The 19,157-nt window shown below is 43.0% G+C and overlaps 1 protein-coding gene and 1 non-coding gene across 2 annotated transcripts in view; both read right to left on the reverse strand.

The window, feature by feature from the left end:
• The window catches only part of LOC119926909 (glypican-5-like), a 931,977-nt gene that overhangs the window by 829,723 nt on the left and 83,097 nt on the right, over positions 1-19,157 (reverse strand). The window lies entirely within an intron of this gene.
• On the reverse strand, positions 13,335-13,472 carry LOC119938044. The gene has a single exon (XR_005454332.1). It is a non-coding gene; the product is annotated as a small nucleolar RNA SNORA7 (small nucleolar RNA).

Raw genomic sequence — 19,157 nt, forward strand, 5'->3', positions numbered from 1 at the left:
CACACTGAGTAAGGTAATGGGATTGCAAGCAAAAGTTGCCTCTCAAGAAAGAACTGAGTAACCCTTTTATTTTTTGGATCAGGTCAAAACTTCAGATAAAGTATTGAATCTGAATTTTTCAAAATTAATTTGATTCCTATAAGGAGGGAGTGAAAAATGAGATAAACTTCTTCTTATCAAGGACCCTTTATCTTCAACTGTTACTTTGGTGAAACATCATTTTAATTTCAGTACAAAGAAAGGACTGGAGTTTTTATGTAAAAGATTCCTCCCTTGTGCTTTTCAAACAGTTTAGAAGAGCAGCTCTATTGTGGTTGAAAGGCAGAAACGTGCAGTCATATGTAAGGCATGGAGTTTAGCCACAGTAATTCTTCCACCTCCTGGCTGATTATGACTTCCACATGGAATGTAGTGAGACTGAAACCTGAAAGCTTATATCCAGTCCACATGGCAAACCAAACTTATCAAAACATAGTCATTGAAAGACCCCACAAGTATGGAAAGGGACTTAGCTGGGAGGGTTCTCATACTAGCAAATTAAACAATTTGAATAAAATTCATAAACTAAATGGAATTTCCACCCCAGAGCCCCATGTGAGACAGGGACTGTGTCCAACCCAATTATCTTGTGCTTAATACAGAGCTTGACACAAAGTGAGAGCTTAACAAATACCACAGTTATTACTCATTCATTCATTCAATCAATCATATTTATTGAGCATCGACTTTGAGCAAAGCACTCAAGCTCTTGGGAGAGTACAATGTAACAAACAGACACAGTCCCCTGCCCATAATGAGTTTAGTCTATTAGTATTATTACTGTTAAGAAGAAATCCTCAGAAAAAGTCATTAAGGGACATTTAGATTCATTTAGAAGCTTTATAGCGAGGAAATGTCTGCTTTATTTTGAACAAAAACATCTTAAAATATTGTTTTCTTTTGTTTTGCTTTATATGGAATTGGGCACCACTCTCTGGATTGATTTGCTGCAATCCTAAATGGAGGCAAGAGAGTACTGGATAGATCACAGGCCTGGGGGTCAGAAGGTCACGGGTTCTAATCCCAGCTCAGCCATTTGTCTGCTGTATGACCTTGGGTGGGTCACTACACATCTCTGGGCCTCAGTTACCTCATCTGGAAAATGGGATTGAGATTGCGAGCCCCATGTAGAACAGAGACTGTGTCCAACCCAATTTGCTTTTATCCACCCCAGCGCTTAGCATATTGCTTGGCAAATAGTAAGTGCTTAACAAATACCATTATAATAGAGGATCAGCAAGGCTTAGTGGATAGAGAACGGGCCTGTAAGTCTTAAAGTCATGGGATTTAAACCAGTTTCCACCACTTGTCTGCTGTGTGGCCTTGGGCAAGTCACTTTACTTCTCTGTGCCTTGGTTACCTCATGTGTGAAATGGGCATGAAGAATGTGAGCCCTATATGTGACAGGAGACTGTGTCCAACCTGATTTGTTGTATCCACCCCAGCCCTTAGTTCAGTGCCTGGCACAAACTAAGTGCTTTGCACATAGTAAGTGCTTAATAAATGCCATTATTATTAAGTGCTTAACAAATACCATAGTTATTATTATTAGTAGTAACAGGTGATTTCTTCAGATCTTGTCTTTCAGCTCTCACGTTCAATTGATTGCTACTTCCGGCCATTTCTTCCTCCAAAATACTTCCCAAATATGCCTCATCCTCACCACCCAAAAATCCTTCCCTTAGTTAAAGGTTTTCATTCATTCATTCAATCATACTTATTGAACGTTTTTTGTGTGCAGAGCACTGTACTAAGTGCTTGGGAAGTACAAGTTGGCAACATATAGAGACAGTCCCTACCCAGCAATGGGCTCACAGTCTAGAAGGGGGAGACAGACAACAAAACAAAACATGTGGACAGAGATTAACATGTCATGGTTAAACATAGTAATATGGGATCAGCCTCCTCGCTAATACCTCTGTCTCCGGTCTCTCCAACCATTGTACTATACTAAACACTGCTGCCCAGATCATCAGTCAGTCAATCAACTGTATTTATTGAGTGCTTACTGTGTGCAGAGCTTTGTATTAAGTGCTTGGGAAAGTACAGTGCAACAGAGTTGGTAGAACAAATCCTGTCCATGAGGTGCTTTTAGTCTATAAAGGCAGACATACATTAATACAAATAAATAAACTAGAGATCATCTTCCTGAAACATTGTTCAACACATCTCTCTCCATTCATCTAAAACCCCCAATGGCTATCCATCTCCCTCTGCATCAAGCATAAACTCCTTATCTTTTCAAAGCACTCTCCCTTATAAATCATCTCTCTTCACCAGGCTTCCTCAGCTGTACTGTTTGCTCCTCCCAAACTCATTTTCTCACTGTGCCTCTCTTGATGTTTTTTCTTTACATTTTAATAGTATTTGTAAAGTGGTTACTTTGAGCCCGGCACTGTACTAAGCACTGGGGTAGATACAAACTAAACAGATTGGACATAGTCCCCATTCCACATGAGGCTCTCAGTCTTAATCCCCATTTTGCAGATGAGGTAACTGAGGCACAGAGAAGTGACTTGCCCAAGGTCATACAGCGGACAGGTGGGAGACCTGGGATTAGAAGCCAGGTACTTCTGACCTCCAGGTCCATTTTCTATTGACTAGACCTCACTGCTTTCTCCCAGACTGGAACTTCCACCTACCCAAAATGAGACAGATCATGGTTCTTCCCATCCCATGATTCCACAGGGCATTCCTTATGTCAAATATCCTTTGCAGGGGTCCTCTAGCAGGATGGCTCAGTGGATCCTGATGATGGCAAAATAATGCTAAGGGGAAAGAGCTCTCTTGTGACAAAAGAGCAAACACATGAAGAATTCCTTATTGGTAGGAAGTCTACCATAAACCATTCAGTCAGTGGCATATATTGAGTGCTTACTGTGTGATGAGCACTTTATTGAGTACTTGGGATAATAGTGTAGATTGACACAACACCTGCACTCCAGGAGTTAATGATCTAGGGGGGGAAAGAGACAGTAAAATATATCACCCTTCAAGGCTGTCCATCACCTCGCCCCCCCCCCCCCCACCTCACCTCCCTTCTCTCCTTCTACAGCCTCCACACCCTCCACTCCTCAGCCGCTAACCTCTTCACCGTGCCTCATTCTCACCTGTCCCGCCATCGACTCCTAGCCCACGTCATCCCCCTGGCCTGGAATGCCCTCCCTCCACACATCCGCCAAGCTAGCTCTCCTCCTCCCTTCAAGGCCCTACTGAGAGCTCACCCCCTCCAGGAGGCCTTCCCAGACTTAGCCCCCTCCTTCCTCTCCCCCTTCTCCCTCTCTCCATCCCCCCCCACTTTACCTCCTTCCCTTCCCCACAGCACCTGTATATATGTATATATGTTTGTATGTATTTATTACTCTATTTATTTATTTTACTTGTACATTTTTATTCTACTTATTTTATTAATATGTTTTGTTTTGTTCTCTGTCTCCCCCTTCTAGACTGTGAGCCCACTGTTGGGTAGGGACCATCTCTATATGTTGCCAACTTGCATTTCCCAAGCGCTTAGTACAGTGCTCTGCACACAGCAAGCGCTTAATAAATACGATTGAATGAATGAATGAATGAATTACAAATAGGGGAAACAAGGGAATATAAGCATAAGTACATACTGCTCTGGGGCTTGGGGTGGAATGAAAGTGTTTGGGAGGTAAGACCTTAATCAATCATTCATTGGTATTTATTCAGCATTTACTATTACTATATGCAGAGCACTGTACTAAGCACTTGGGAGAGTACAATACAAGAGAATTAGCAGACATACTCTATGACAAAAATGAGCTTACAGTCCAGAGAGGGAGATATATGTTAATATGAATTTGTAATTTATAATATATAATTTAAAGATATGTACATAAGTTCTGTGGTGTTAGGGGTAGGGTGACTATCAAATATCCAAGGTCATGGATCTAAATGCATAGGTGATGCAGAGCCAGGGAAAAGAGGGTTTAATCCGGGAACTTAGTGTATATAGGTGACACACAAGGAAGGATGAATAGGGTGGAGGGAAAAGAGATTAGTCAGGGAAGGCTTCCTGAAGGATATATGATTTTAGCAGGGATTGGAAGATTGGGAGAGTGGAGGTCTGTTGGATAGGAAGAGGGAGCAAATTCTAGGCAGGTGGGAGCAAGGAGTGGGAAGTGTGAAAGATGAAATTTAATCAAGGTAGATTATTTTCAGAGTAAAGTGTGCAGGGTAGGTTATAGTGGCAGAGGAGCGAGGATAGGTATGAGCAAGAGAGTTGTTTGAGTGCTTAAGGCCAATGGTGAGGAGTCTTTGCTTGGTGTAAAATAATGATAATAATAATAATAATAATAATAATTGTTAATCGCTTACTAGGTCCTAAGCACGGGTAATCAGGACAGGTGGGCAGCCATTGAAGGTTTTGAGAAGTGTGGAGGCATGCACCAAACCATGTTCCAGAAAAATAACACAAACAACAAAGTGAAGTATGTATTGAGAGGGCAGAGGTTGAAAACAGGGAGTTCAGCAAGGAGACCAATGTGTGAAGTGAATTTCTCCCCAAAGTGTGACTCAGCCCTGTTCCAGAACATAAGTAAAGGAATGAGCTGAAAATAATAAATGTATGAGAACATCAATTCTTATTCTTTCTAATATCTATTTTGAAAGATTAAAAAAACTAATCCCAAGTTTAAATGCCCTCTAGTTTTGATTTTAGGCATTAAAATATATGTGCTGCTTTTTCAGAGGTTATGCTTTTTATATTTTCCTTTCAGAGAGATTTGGGAGATAAAGAGAGAGACAACAACATTATGAATCTGTCTCATGCTATTACAGTACCAAAATGACCCATTTATTTCAAAGCTACCTAGTGTGAATGACTTTTTTCCATAGGGCACATATTTTATAAATCTTAGACAGGTACTACTAAAGTAAATGAATATATTTGCAGACACAAATTTTTATTGAGCTTTCTGTCCTGCAAACCTGTAATGATCACAGAATCCCATAAACTTTAGAAAGGTTCATAAGACTTTGTATCATCCATATCAATTGAGAGCCTATTGTCTGTAAGGCTCTGTACTAAGCACTTGGAAATGTACAATAAAAGTAGAAGAGAAGATCCATTTGTTTGAGGAATTTATAATATAATAAGCAATTTAAGCAGCCATGGAAAAAAAAGGAAAGCAAAAATGATGTAAAAGGGATAATGAAGCAAGCAAAACACAATGACTACATGAATAAATACATGGAATAAATGAAAAGATCAATCAATTATGTTTACTGAGAGTTTACTTTGTGCAAAGCACTGTACCAGCACTTAGAACAGTGCTTTGCACATAGTAAGCACTTAATTAATGTTATCATTATTATTATTATTATTATTATTATTATTATTATTATTATTACCAAACTTTCGGGAAAGTACAAAATACCTGGTAGACATGTTCCTTGCCCATAGTGAGCTACAGTCTAGAGGGGGAAAGAGAAATTCATATAAATCTATGAATTATGGAAAGACAACTGACACATAAGTACTCACAGTGGTTGATGAGGTGAAATGACCAGAAAGAAGAAGATCATTTGAAAAAGGCCTCTTTGAGGAGATAGTAGGAGATGGTTAAGAAGCCAGCTTGGGAAGAACAAAGAAAGTGAACTGGGATGTTATGGGAGAAAAAAGGTGGAAAGGTTAGAAGGAAACAGATGGTGAAAAATCTTGAATCCAGTGGTCAGGAATTTCTGAACATGCTGAAAGGGGAAGTCACTGGAGCTTTATAAAGAGGGCAGTGATACATTCTGAATTGGCCTTTAGGAATATGAATCCCAGAAGCAGAGTGTTGGAGTGAGGAGAGGAGAAATTAGAGGAATACTAAGGAGACTAATGGGGATGATGGTATTTGTTAAGCACTTAATATGTGCCAAACACTTTTCTAAGCACTGGGGTAGATACAAGGTAATCAGCTTGTCCCACGTGGGGCTCACAATCTCAATCCCCATTTTACAGATGAGGTAACTGAGGCACAGGGAAGTGAAGTGACTTGCCCAAAGTCACACAGCTGATTAGTGGTGGAGCTGGTATTAGAACCAAGTCCTCTGACTCCGTGCTCTTTCTACTAAGCCACACTGCTTGATGATGATTGTATTTGTTAAGTGTTGACTATGTGCAAAGCACTGTTCTAAGAGCTGGGAGGGATACAAGGTGATCAGGTTGTTCCACGTGGGGCTCACAGTCCTAGTCCCCATTTTACAGATGAGGTAACTGAGGCACAGAGAAGTTAAGTGACCTGCCCAAAGTCACACAGCTGACAAGTGGTGCAACTGGGATTAGAACCCATGACCTCCGACTCCCAATCCCGTGCTCTTTCCACTGAGCCATGCTGCTTGTCTAATGGCTATTGTAATAGTCCTGTAACCACTCTGGGAGTAGGGAGCCAATGGAGAATTGAATTCTTTTGCATTTCCCGCTTTGAAAACCATTGCTGTGTCTCAAGATCCATTTTAAATAATAAGAATTTTAGAAAGCCAACCAAATAAAACTTTTACTAGTCTTCCCACAATTTGCAAAATTATCCCACTAAATTGTGGCCACGGTTCATGTCTACCAAATCAACTGTACAGTCTCTAGAGGAAATACTCTTGACTTGGTAATTATCAATCAATCAGTCATATTTATTGAGTGCTTACTGGGTGCCTAGCAATGTAGTAAGCACTTGGGAGAGCACAATATAACAAGCGAACAGGCACATTCCTTGCCCACAACCAGCTTACAGTTTAAAGGGGAAGACGGTCATTAATATAAATAAACTACAGATATGTACATAAGTTCTGTGGGGCTGGGAGGGGGGAGGAATAAAGGGAGCAAGTCAGGAGGATGCAAAAAGGAGTGAAAGAAAAGAAAAAGAGGGCTTAATCGGGGAAAGCCTCTTGGAGGAGATGTGCCTTCAGTAAGTCTTTGAGGAGGGGGAGATAAATTTTCTATCGGATATGAAGAGGGAGGGTGATCCAGGACAGAGGCAGAATGTAGGTGAGAGGTAGGCATCGAGACAGATGGGATCAAGATACAGTGAGTAGGTTGGCATTAGATGAGCAAAGTGTGTAGGCTGGATTGTAGTAGGAGAGTAGCAGGTGAGGTAGGAGGAAGCAAGATGATTGTGTGTTTTAAAGCCTATGGTTAGGAGTTTCTGATTGATGTGGAGGTGGATGTGCAACAACTGGAGGTTCCTGAGGAGTGGGGAAACATGGACTGAATGTTTCTGTAGAAAAATGATTCGGGCAGAAGAATGAATTATGGACTGGAGTGGGGAGAGAGAAGAGGTAAGGAGGTCAGCAAGGAGGCTGATCCAGTAATTAAGGTGAGATAAGATAATGCTAAGGTAATGTGCTTGTGAGACAGGAAGGATGGTAATGCTGTCTACAGTGATAGGAAATTTGGGGGAAGGACAAGGTTTGGGTGAGAAAATAAGGTGTTTGTTTTTGACCTGTTAAGTCTGAAGTGAAAGCAGGACATCCAAATAGAGATGTCTTGAAGGTAGGTGGAAATATGAGACTGCAGAGAAGATTAAGACTGTGAGCCCTATGTGGGAGGTGGACTGTGTCTAGTCTAATTAGCTTGAATCAATTCCAGTCCTTAGTGCAGTGCCTGGCACACAGTAACACTTGATAAATTCCATTAAAGAAGGTGGTACTTGAAGCTATGACAGCAGATGAGTTCTCCGAGGGAATGAGGAAAGAATAGAATAGAAGGGGACCCAGAACAGAGTCTTAAACTGGTGAACACTAGGCTTGAGGGACCCCAACAGTTAGGGGATGGGAGGCATCAGAAGAGGCGTCAGGGAAACAAAATGGGAAGGAGCAACTAGAGTGGTAATAGTTCCAGGTGAGGAATGTGCTGGAGAAACCAAAGGTTAAAACATGCTCCTAGGAGAGAGGTGTGGTCTCTCCCTTCCAGGCCCTACTGAAAGCTCACCTCCTCCAGGAGGCCTTCCCAGACTGAGCCCCTTCCTTCCTCTCCCCCTCGTCCCCCTCTCCATCCCCCCCATCTTACCTCCTTCCCTTCCCCACAGCACATGTATATATGTATATATGTTTGTACATATTTATTACTCTATTTATCTTACTTGTACATATCTATTCTATTTATTTTATTTTTTTAGTATGTTTGGTTTTGTTCTCTGTCTCCCTCTTTTAGACTGTGAGCCCACTGTTGGGTAGGGACTGTCTCTATATGTTGCCAACTTGTACTTCCCAAGCGCTTAGTATAGTGCTCTGCACACAGTAAGCGCTCAATAAATACGATTGATGATGATGATGATGGTCTAAAGAGCCAAAGAATGCCAAGTCAAGAACTCTCAGTTCCTCTTCACCCTAGTCTAATCTCTCCAGCTCCCATTCTTCTCATTCCAAAGTTCCTCTCTCTTCATTTTCCCCAATTCTCTCCTTTCCCAATGTTACCAATCAATCAATCAATTAATCATATTTACCATGTACTATGTGCAGAGCACTGTACTAAGCACTTGGGAAAGTAAAAGGCCCTACTCCTTTTTTTTTCTAGACTCACCCAGTCCCAATATCCCCAGATCCTTCCCTGAAGCTTTGGAAATGTGGAGTGGGGAAGAATCTTAGAGCCAAACTCATGCAAGAGAGAGACCATCTCCTTCTTCCTCTTGCTAATAGTGGCTGACATTGCTGATTCCCTCAGTGATGTTTATGTGGCTGTTGCCCCTACCATCCCCACAATAATTTTAATAACAACTTATCTTCCCAGGGGAAAGAAGATTGAGGAGAAAAAGAGCCTAACCTATGTGGAATCTAAAGATTGGAGAAATTTGAAACCACAGACCACATTAGCTGCTGAATTACAAGTACAAGAAACTCTTGGGTAGCCATCAAAAGAAGAGCTAGCATAAGTTAAAGAAAGCAGGCAACAGGAGCCTATTTAGACTTAGGCAGCAGCTTTAGCCACAAATATGGGGTTGACTCACATATTCAACAAACAGAAAACATCGTTAAAAATGGCACAGACAGTTACTGTTATGTGATAGGATACAGTGACATACCTTACCTTACATATTTTACTGGTCTCCATTTCAGATATTATCTTCTAATTTTTAAAGTGAATAGTGGAGATTTTGTTTTATGAAAAAGCACTAGTAATGTCAAGCTACCTTTTCAACTTTGTTTTTCAAAGACACATGTTCAGACAACAATGGCTTCTTAACCTGTCATGTTAACAAATGGTTCAGTGGTTCCCAAAACATCACTTTTTGTTGAATAAAGAGATCATTTATTTTAAAATATACTACCGGAAAGCAGTCTGTTCAATCTATGAACCACTCAACTTCAAAATTTCAAATGCATCCAAAGTTTAGCTTCCTTGTACTAAAAATGAATTTCAAACAGAAGCCAGCAATACTCTAAAACTCAAGAAAAGCAAAGCCAAAATTCTGCTCCATGACCACTGCAACTGGATGATTTCCCTTGGCTGCTAAAGCATTTGTAAATATCATATGAGCTGTGGTTGAGCTCAGAAAGGAATACTCCCCCAATCCGATGCTGCCAAGATTTCCTGCTCTACCACAGCTGATACCTCAAAATGTAGCTAACAGTTAATTGAAGATGTCAAGCAGTGGAGTGGGGAGGATTGGGGTTTTGATTCTTGCAAAGAAAAATTCACTGGAAATATGAGAACAGTTCTGACAGGCCATAAAGAAGTGGCCCTTTGACAGATAACCATATAAAGTAAAAGAATTCATGGGATACACTTAAGACAGCATTGCATTTTAAATAACTAATCTATAGTCAAGATAGTGGGTCTAAAAACAAGTCCATGAGATTTGCATTTTAGAATTGATAGCATTTTCTACAAATAGCCTGTCTCATATGTGATATTTTAATATTATTACTGAGGAAGCATTTTCCGGAGTATTAAGTTTTCATCCTGCATTTCTGGAGCTGTTTTTCAAACTTCAGAGAAAGACTTTGATGGCACCAAAGAAGAAGTCATTGCATGAACAACTTGCTCATTTACATGAGTACTCGGGCAAGCTATCAAAGGAAAACAGTCCTGCTCTTATTGCCTGGTGCCACCAAGGTTTTCTCCCTCTCCTATTGGATAGCCTTTGGGATTTTCATCTCACCTCAAACTGCTGCTATGACACAAACAGTTACCCTGCTTCTTCTTTAATGGACATTCAGATTGGTCAGTCTGTTAACGGCTGTCTAGATACTGCTCCCATCCCCAGACAAAGACTTCAGTGTCCTGCTCAATGCCTACCCCATTGCTGACCCAGCAGCCTTTTCTGTTTCTTTAACAGGAACAGCTTGGTCTAGCAAGAGCAGGGTCCTTGGAGTTAGAGGACCTGGGTTCTAATTTCACACTGCCATTTGTCTGCTGTGTGACCTTGGGCAAGTCACTAAACTTCTCTGTGCATCATCTGGAAAAAGAGGATTCAATCCCTGTTCTCCCTCCTATTTAGACTTGTGAAAATTCAGAACAAGGACAGTGTCTAACATGATTACTTTGTATCTAGCCCAATGCTTAAAACACTGCTTGACTAATAGTAAGTGCTTTAACAAATACCATTGACAATGTAATTATTATTCTTATTAATAATTATAATAAACTCCACCCTACAGTGTCCTTTTGTGGCATTCCCCTTATGCAACTGACAATCCTGTCTCCACCACGTGTCTGCTGTGTGACCTTGGGCAAGTCACTTCACTTCTCTGTGCCTCAGTCACCTCATCTGTAAAATGGGGATTGAGACTGTGAGCTCCATGGGGGACAGGAATTGTGTCCAACCTGAGTTGCTTGTATCCACCCCAGTGCTTAGTACATTGCCTGGCACATGGTAAGCACTTAACAAATACCATAATTATTATTACCATCATTATTATTTTTATCAACCCGACAGATCAGGACCTCACTCGCAGGAATCTGGTTCCCACTGTTACACTTTGAAAACTTTGATGAGTTCCAATAGTATTGTATCGAACAGAGGAAAGTAGGCTTGTTCTTGGGGGTATTAGCCTAGAAGAGATCACCTTACGTCCCTTGCAACTCACAGCCCCTACTTTTAATATTCCCTCCCTTTTCCTCACTTAATTAATTAATCAATAATATTTATGGACCCCAAATTGTGTGGAGAATATTGAACTGAACACTTATTAACATATGGTATAGTTAGAATGCATGATCCTTCCCCTCTGGCAGCTTACAGTCTAGCAGGGGAGACAGATACAAATGCATTTCAGATAGGAGAAAGAGGAGAATGAAAAGGTAGATATGAAGATGAGTAAGTGCTTAAAAATCAGAGTGGGCAAGTCAATGTGTATAGAAGGGCTTCAGGAAGGAGTGATTTGGTGTAAAAGTACTAAGGTGATAAGTAGAGGCATATGACCTGAGGAGGAGAAAAATGGGAAGCAGTAATCATAATGATAATTGTGGTATTTGTTAAGCTCTAGCTATGTGCTGGGCACTGTAGTAAGTGCTGGGGTGGATACCTGGAAATTGGGCTGGACACAATCCCTGTTCCACATGGGGCTCACAGTCTCAATCCCCATTTTCCAGATGAGGTACCTGAGGCACAGAGAAGTGAAGTGACTTGCCCAAGGTCACACAGCAGGCAAATGGCTGAGCCAGGATTAGAACACATGACCTCCTGGCTCCCATGCTCGCACTCTATCCACTATGTCATGGTGCTTCTCCTTGTGGCACAGTGGATAAAACATGGGCCTCAGAGTCAGAGGACGGATAAAGTGCAGGCCCAGCAGTCAGACCTGGGTTCTTATCCCAGTTTCTTCACTTGCCTGCTGTGTGACCTTGGACAAGTCCCTTAACTTCTCTGTGCCTCAGTTTCCTCAACAGTAAAATGGGTATTCAGTACCTGTTCTCCCTCCTACTTAACTCTGAACCCCAAGTGGACAAGGACTGTGTCCCACCTGATTAATGTGTATCTATGCCAACACTTAGAACAGTGCTCAACAGTTAGTAAGCACTTAACAAATACCATTAATAATAATAATAATGGTATTTGTTAAGCGCTTACTGTGTGCAAAGCACTGTTCTAAGCGCTGGGGAGGTGACAAGGTGATCATGTTGTCCCACGAGGGGCTCACAGTCTTCATCCCCATTTTACAGATGAGGTAACTGAGGCACAGAGAAGTTAAGTGACTTGCCCAAAGTCACACAGCTGACAGTTGCTGGAGCCCGGATTTAAACCCATGACCTCTGACTCCAAAGCCCGTGGTCTTTCCACTGAGCCACGCTGCTTCTCTCAATAAAAATTAAAGAAAGCCTCCTAGAAGAAGTGGGATTTCATAAGGACTATAGGGAGAACGGTAGTCTGGCAGAATCGAAAGGGGAGAGATATGTGGACAGTGTGGTAGCTTTAAAACACTCAATCACCATGCCCAGTCCTACTTCAGCTCACTACCCTCCTACTACAACCCAGCCCACACACTTTGCTCCTCTAATGTTAAACAACTCACTGTACCTTGATCTCATTTATCTCACCACTAATCTCTTACCCATGTCCTGCCTCTGGCCTAGAACACTCTCCCTCCTCATATCCGACAGGCAATTACTCTCTCCTGAGTTTAAAGCCTTATTGAAGGCTTATCCTCCTCCAAGATAAATCCCTCCTTTCCTTTTTTCCCACTCCCTTCTGCATCGCTCTTGCTTTCCCTCATTACTCATCCCCCTCCCAGCCCGAAAGCACTTAGGTATACATCTGTAATTTATTGATTTATATTAATGTGTGTCTCCCCCTTTAGACTGTAACATCACTGTAGGCAGGGAATATGTTTGTTATATTGTTGTACTGTACTCTACCAAGTGTTTATTACAGTGCTTTACACACAGTAAGCGCTCAATAAATATGAGGATTGACTGACTGGTGGGGTGGTGGTAGTTAGAAGAAACTAGCCATGTTCACAGGGCCAGGATCAACTCCTGCAAGGCAGAGCAGATACACACTAGGTCCCCCAAACTTGCCCACCAGCCAGTCAACCTCCGAAGAAGTGCCATCCAGGAAGTAGCTAAGAGCCAGCAACCAAACAGCAGCACCAAGTCGGCTTGATCTTTGTAGAAGTGTGGCTTTAATGATTTTGTCTTGCTTTATGCTGTCGAGTCATCTCCGACCCATAGTGACGCCATCTCTCCCAGAACACCCCACCTCCATTTGCAATTATTCTGGTAGTATAGCCAATAGGGTTATCTTGGTAAAAATAGGGAAATGATTTACCATTGCCTCCTTCCGCACAGTCAACTTAAGTCTCCATACTCGACTCTCTCCCATGCCGCTGCTGCCCAGCACAGGTGAGTTTTGACTTGTAGCAGATTGCCTTCCACTGCCTACCCTCTGCCCAAACTAGGAGTGGAATGGGTATGCATCTGCTTGACTCTCCCTCCCATAGCCAAGGCTGGTAGAGTACTGGAAACTCTCCAGTTGTGATCTTGAAAGGGGACTTTAACAGTAGATATATATATATATATATCAAAATGGTTTATATATAGAGAGAAGTATATATATATACTTCTCTCTCTATATATAAACCATTTTGATTACCACATAGTACCTTGTGCTCTTCTACCCTCGCCAATTGAATTTTACAATTATAGGATTTTATGGTACTAGAGAGAACAACCGAAAGAATCTAAATCCACAAATGTTCCTCCTTCATTGATTTACAGGCTGTATTCCCTTCTAATTCAATTGTTCATGTACAATCTTATTCCTGAAGGAGATATATTTCATTAATGTGGCTTTCTAGTGACCTAACACAAAATATAAGAGGCTCATAAATTATAAAAAAAAAATCAGTTTTATTTTTTACTTAAACCCCTTTCCTATTTCAAACAAATGAATGATCTTAGTAGGAACAATTAATCAACAAGAATTATCAGAAAGTAGAGGGTATGAACTCTTTATACACACACATATGCACAAAAAATTGCTCTAGATACCAATTGATTTTGATTAGTATTCATCATTATTTCACTTGCAGACGTGGATAAAATATAAATGTCTAGTATGAGTGTGTTACACTAAGTACCTCTAGTTTTTATAGAAATGATGTTTCATGATTTAAGATAGCAGTTACCCATATCAATATTTTTGGAGTTTTCTGAAGACATTTTATATTTTTAAAGGGACTCTATATATCCCTAAGCTTTGTGTATGTTTTCCACATTCCAGCAGTCATCTATTTCCAGTGAGACATGAAAGAGGGTCCATTTTACTAGCAAAGATATTTGGTATTCTTAAAATTATGAAAAACCATTAAAACAAATACATCCCATTAAATTCAAAATTTAATAAGGAATCCATTGAGTTTCTTAAAGCAGAAATATTCATTTATCTGATCTATTAGTAGTTTGTTCATCCTAAAATATTTTTTCAGGTGTGTATGGACCAGAGGAGCAGCATGGCAATGATCTTAGGAATCAGTGCACCTGGGTTCTAATCCCACCTCTGCCATTCATGACCTTGGGCAAGTCACTTAACTTCATTTAACTTCCCTGTGCCTCAGTTTTCTAATCTGTTTTCCCTTATATTTAGATTGTTAGTCCAATGTGGGACAGGGCCTTTGTGTTCGACCCAATTATCTTACATCTACCGAATGTTTGGTACATAGTAAGTCTTAACTAATATGCTAATCATTGTTATTATTATGGACCACAAGGTGAATATGAGTCAGAAACACAGTGCCACCATTAATAAAGGAGTTGTGATTCTGGAATGAATATTTCTCTAGAGCATCTAATCAGGCCCTGGGTTCTAATGCCAGTTCTGCCACTTCTCTGCTGCTGTGTGACCTTGGGCAAGTCACTTCACTTCTCTGTGCCTCTGTTACCTCCTCTTTTAAAATTCATTCATTCATTCATTCAATCATATTTATTGAGCGCTTACTGTGTGCAGAGCACTGTACTAAGTGCTTGGGAAGTACAAGTTGGCAACATATAGAGACAGTCCCTACCCAACAGAGGGCTCGTAGTCTAGAAGGGGGAGACAGACAACAAAACAAAACAAATTAACAAAATAAAATAAATAGAATAAATATGTACAAGTAAAATAAATAGAGTAATAAATATGTACAAACATATATACATATATGCAGATGCTATGGGGAGGAGAAGGAGGTAAGGTGGGGGGGTGGGTAGGGGGAGGAGGGGGAATTTAAAATGGGAATTAAGATTCCGAGTCCCATGTGGGAGAGGGATTGTGTCCAACCTGATTACCTTATGTCTACCTCAGAGCTTAGTATAGGGCCTGACACATAGGAAGTGCTTAACAAATACCACAATTATCATTATTATTATTAGTTAAATGGGGCTTAATACCATTTGGGAATGGGTCTGCACATTTGACACATGTTGGCAGTGATCCTGCCTCAACCCAACAGCCACTGAGGCCTCGCCCCTCCCAGAGGGTTCCCACACAAGCCGTAGTCATCGAGCTCCAGATAGCTTGATTGATTGATAACATAATCAAATACCACTGATCGATTGATCGTCTTAGAACTCCCCAGAAAGTCTTACGGACCTTGCCTCCATCTCAGGGCTCCTCACTCCTTGGATGAGATTTGAAGGGTGAAGGGAGATGTCTCTATTTGACAGCCTCCCCTACACCCCATAGCTGAGACCTGGGAGTGAGAAGGAAGTACAGCTGTCCAAGATCCTTTCTGATTCCACAGAATATCCCTAAACTGACAGTGAACTGGGGAACCCCAACCTCTGTGTTCCACCCCAGAGCGCTCTGTTCCCAGGTAGTCTTTTATTAATGGTAATTGTTAAGCACTGACTATGTACTAGGCACTGTACTGAGCACTGAGGTAGATACCTCAGTTGTCTACACGCGCTGCCTAGAATTCCTCAACAACAACTCTCTCCTCGACCCCCTCCAGTCTGGCTTCCGTCCCCTTCATTCCACGGAAACTGCGCTCTCAAAGGTCACCAATGACCTCCTGCTTGCCAAATCCAACGGCTCATACTCTGTCCTAATCCTCCTCAACCTCTCAGCTGCCTTTGACACTGTGGACCACCCCCTTCTCCTCAACACGTTATCTGACCTTGGCTTCACAGACTCCGTCCTCTCCTGGTTCTCCTCTTATCTCTCCGGTCGTTCTTTCTCAGTCTCTTTTGCAGGCTCCTCCTCCCCCTCCCATCCTCTTACTGTGGGGGTTCCCCAAGGTTCAGTGCTTGGTCCCCTTCTGTTCTCAATATACACTCACTCCCTTGGTGACCTCATTCGCCCCCACGGCTTCAACTATCATCTCTACGCTGATGACACCCAGATCTACATCTCTGCCCCTGCTCTCTCCCCCTCCCTCCAGGCTCGCATCTCCTCCTGCCTTCAGGACATCTCCATCTGGATGTCCGCCCGCCACCTAAAGCTCAACATGTCGAAGACTGAGCTCCTTGTCTTCCCTCCCAAACCTTGTCCTCTCCCTGACTTTCCCATCTCTGTTGACGGCACTACCATCCTTCCCGTCTCACAAGCCCGCAACCTTGGTGTCATCCTCGACTCCGCTCTCTCATTCACCCCTCACATCCAAGCCGTCACCAAAACCTGCCGGTCTCAGCTCCGCAACATTGCCAAGATCCGCCCTTTCCTCTCCATCCAAACCGCTACCCTGCTAATTCAAGCTCTCATCCTATCCCGTCTGGACTACTGCACTAGCCTTCTCTCTGATCTCCCATCCTCGTGTCTCTCTCCACTTCAATCCGTACTTCATGCTGCTGCCCGGATTATCTTTGTCCAGAAACGCTCTGGACATATCACTCCCCTCCTCAAAAACCTCCAATGGCTACCGATCAATCTGCGCATCAAGCAGAAACTCCTCACCCTGGGCTTCAAGGCTCTCCATCACCTCGACCCCTCCTACCTCACCTCCCTTCTCTCCTTCTACTGCCCAGCCCGCACCCTCCGCTCCTCCAACACTAATCTCCTCACTGTACCTCGCTCTCGCCTGTCCCGCCATCGACCCCCGGCCCACGTCATCCCCCGGGCCTGGAATGCCCTCCCTCTGCCCATCCGCCAAGCTAGCTCTCTTCCTCCCTTCAAGGCCCTGCTGAGAGCTCACCTCCTCCAGGAGGCCTTCCCAGACTGAGCCCCTTCTTTCCTCTCCCCCTCGTCCCCCTCTCCATCCTCCCGTCTTACCTCCTTCCCTTCCCCACAGCACCTGTATATATGTATATATGGTTGTACATATTTATTACTCTATTTATCTATTTATTTATTTATTTTACTTGTACATTTCTATCCTACTTATTTTATTTTGTTGGTATGTTTGGTTCTGTTCTCTGTCTCCCCCTTTTAGACTGTGAGCCCACTGTTGGGTAGGGACTGTCTCTATGTGATACCAATTTGTACTTCCCAAGCGCTTAGTACAGTGCTCTGCACATAGTAAGCGCTCAATAAATACGATTGATTGATTGATTGATTGATTGATTGATACAAGAAAATCAGGTTGGACAAATTCCTAATAATAATAATAATAACAATGGCATTTGTTAAGCACTTACTATGTGCAAAGCACCGTTCTAAGCATTGGTCCAACATGGGGCTCACAACCTTAATCCCCATTTTAATAATAATTATGGTATTTGTTAAATAGTTACTATGTGCCAGGCACTGTACTAAACACTGTGGTAGATACAAGCAAATAGGTTTGGACATGGTACCTGTCCCACATGGGGATCACAGTCTCGATCCCCATTTTACAGATGAGCTAACTGAGGCACAGAGAAGTTAAGTGACTTGCCCAAGGTCACACAGCAGGCAAGTGGTGGAACCAGGAATAGAACTGAAGTCTTTGACTTACAGGCCCATAATTTTCCCACCAGGCCACAATGCTTCCCTTGTTTCTTGTTTTCCTTACAGAATTTGAGAGGGAGTGCAAAGATGTTAAGAACCGGGCTCCTCCTCCCCCTCCCATCCCCTTACAGTAGGGGTTCCTCAAGGGTCAGTTCTTGATCCCCTTCTGTTCTCTATCTACACTCACTCCCTTGGTGAACTTATATGCACCCATGGCTTCAACTATCATCTTTATGCTGATGACACCCAAATCTAATCTCTGCCCCTGCTCTCTATCCCTCCTTTCAGGCTCGGGTCTCCTCCTGCCTTCAGGACATCTCCATCTAGATGTCTGCCCACCATCTAAAACTCAGTATGTCCAAGACTGAACTCCTCATCTTCCCTCCCAAACCCTCCCCTCTCCCTGACTTTCCTGTCACTGTAGTTGACACTACCATCCTTCCTGTTTCACAAGCCCGCAACCCTGGTGTCACCCTCGACTCTGCTCTCTCGTTCACCCCACACATCCAATCTGTCACCAAAACCTGCCGGTCTCACCTCCGCAACATCACCAAGATCCACCCTTTTCTCTCCATCCAAACCAGTACCTTGCTGGTTCAATCTCTCATCTTATCCTGACTGGATTACTGCATCAGCCGCCACTACCGCCGCCGCCGCCGCCGCTGCCACCGCCACCGGCCAGAGGAGCCTCCAGCCCGGAGGAGCCCCCAGCCCGGAGCCGACGTGGCCACTGTCCCCGCCGAGAGAATCCTTCAAATGGTTCTGGGCTCACATTTTAGAGCACCAGAGACCCTCAGTGAGGCTGAGAAACAGCTGAAAGATCCTGAAATTCGATCTACACGCACTCCCTTGGTGACCTCATTCGTTCCCACGGCTTCAACTATCATCTCTACGCTGATGACACCCAGATCTACATCTCTGCCCCTGCTCTCTCCCCCTCTCTCCAGGCTCGCATCTCCTGCTGCCTTCAGGACATCTCCATTTGGATGTCTGCCCGCCACCTAAAGCTCAGCATGTCGAAGACTGAACTCCTTGTCTTCCCTCCCAAACCTTGCCCTCTCCCTGACTTTCCCATCTCTGTTGACGGCACTACCATCCTTCCCGTCTCACAAGCCCGCAACCTTGGTGTCATCCTCGACTCCGCTCTCTCATTCACCCCTCACATCCAAGCCGTCACCAAAACCTGCCGGTCTCAGCTCCACAACATTTCCAAGATCCGCCCTTTCCTCTCCATCCATACCGCTAGCCTGCTCATTCAAGCTCTCATCCTATCCCGTCTGGACTACTGCATCAGCCTTCTCTCTGATCTCCCATCCTCGTGTCTCTCTCCAC

Source organism: Tachyglossus aculeatus, chromosome 1 (assembly GCF_015852505.1).
Source record: "Tachyglossus aculeatus isolate mTacAcu1 chromosome 1, mTacAcu1.pri, whole genome shotgun sequence".
NCBI lineage: Eukaryota > Metazoa > Chordata > Mammalia > Monotremata > Tachyglossidae > Tachyglossus > Tachyglossus aculeatus.